Source organism: Condylura cristata, unplaced genomic scaffold, assembly GCF_000260355.1.
Source record: "Condylura cristata isolate star-nosed mole 26May11 unplaced genomic scaffold, ConCri1.0 scaffold00006, whole genome shotgun sequence".
Classification (NCBI taxonomy): domain Eukaryota; kingdom Metazoa; phylum Chordata; class Mammalia; order Eulipotyphla; family Talpidae; genus Condylura; species Condylura cristata.
Genome location: NW_004567107.1, coordinates 1,161,052 through 1,162,288, shown reverse-complemented (window position 1 = coordinate 1,162,288; position 1,237 = coordinate 1,161,052). Strand labels below are relative to the sequence as shown.

The 1,237-nt window shown below is 74.9% G+C and overlaps 1 protein-coding gene across 1 annotated transcript in view; it reads left to right on the top strand.

Annotated features, from left to right (window-relative positions):
• Window positions 1–1,237, top strand: part of WDR5 (WD repeat domain 5) — a 54,560-nt gene that overhangs the window by 51,815 nt on the left and 1,508 nt on the right. The gene's annotated exons all lie outside the window — the stretch shown is intronic.

Below are 1,237 nucleotides of genomic sequence, written 5' to 3'. Positions count from 1 at the left end.
GACGCCCCAGGAAAGGGCGGTGAGCCGGCCGGGGCCTCTCCCAGGGCTGTGGACAGGCCTCCCGGCCAGGGGCCCTCCCAGGGGCCCTCTCCCCCCGCCCCCCAGGCCCCTCCCCACCCTCCCCAAGGTGGTGCGGCTTCCCACACTGGCACACTGCCTGCCCGAAGGCGCCCGGGCCTGGCAGGGGGAGGCGGCAGGCAGGGCGCCCAGCTTTCAGGGAGAGGGTGCAGCGGAGGGGTGGGGAGGGCCCGAGGGAGGGGCCCCGAGTTTCCTCGAAACCTGACTCACCAGTCTCAGAATCTTGGGCTGAACTTGGACTAGGGGTCAGGGCCCCTCGGGTAGGGCCGTCCCCACCCTGGGGAGGTGCAGGAGGGGCGTGTGGGGGCCACGCCGGGGCCAGGGCCCGAGTGGGAGGGGTGCTCTCAAAAGCGGGCCCACAAGGGCTGGGCCCAGGGGCCTGGGGGCGCGGGGCTCCCTGGAATCCTGGTCTGTGACGGCCCCAGAAGAGTGAGCAGCGGCCGGGCTCCGGGGCCGGGCCAGGGGGTGCTGTGCGCTCCACCCATGGTGGTGGCCGGCCACGCTGGGCGACACCACGGGAACAGCCAGAGGCGACCAATCCCACCGCGGGGCACAGGCCTTAGGGGTGCGGACGGGCTCCCTTTGGGGTCGGGGGTGGGCGCGGAGGGGACTGGGGCTCCGGCGTTTCTGGGCTCTCGCCTCAGTAGGGTCCTGCAGCGGGTGCTCTGTGCTGGCCCCGACTCCCGAGTGGGGCGCACGTGGGTCTGAGCAAGGCCACGCTGCAGGGGCGGCCCCGGGGTGGGCGGCCCCCAGGGCGACACGGCCCTCGGCCAGCCAAGGCCTCCCCCGGCCGGAAGCCTCCGTGGGGGCTGAGCGTGGGGCAGCGACCACCCGCAGAGGCGGCCAGTGGGGCAACGGAGCCCCGGAAGGGGGGCCGCTCCCCAACCCCTCCAGCCAGCTGGTGTGTGGGGCAGACGGAGCCCTGGTTACCGCGGGAGCGTGGGGAGAGGCCCCCACGCAGCCGGCCGGGGTTGGGGAGCCCCCAGTGCGGAGCAGCGCCCGCGGGCTGGCCCAGCGGCCTCCACAGCAGGCCGGTCTCCAGAGGGGAGGCTGTGAATGTCCGGCGCTGCCTGACAGTGCCCGTCTGACCCGGGCGTCTGAGGGGGAAACGCTGCTGCTCTGCCGTCCACTCGCCGCGGCCAGCGGAGGGAGAGCCCCG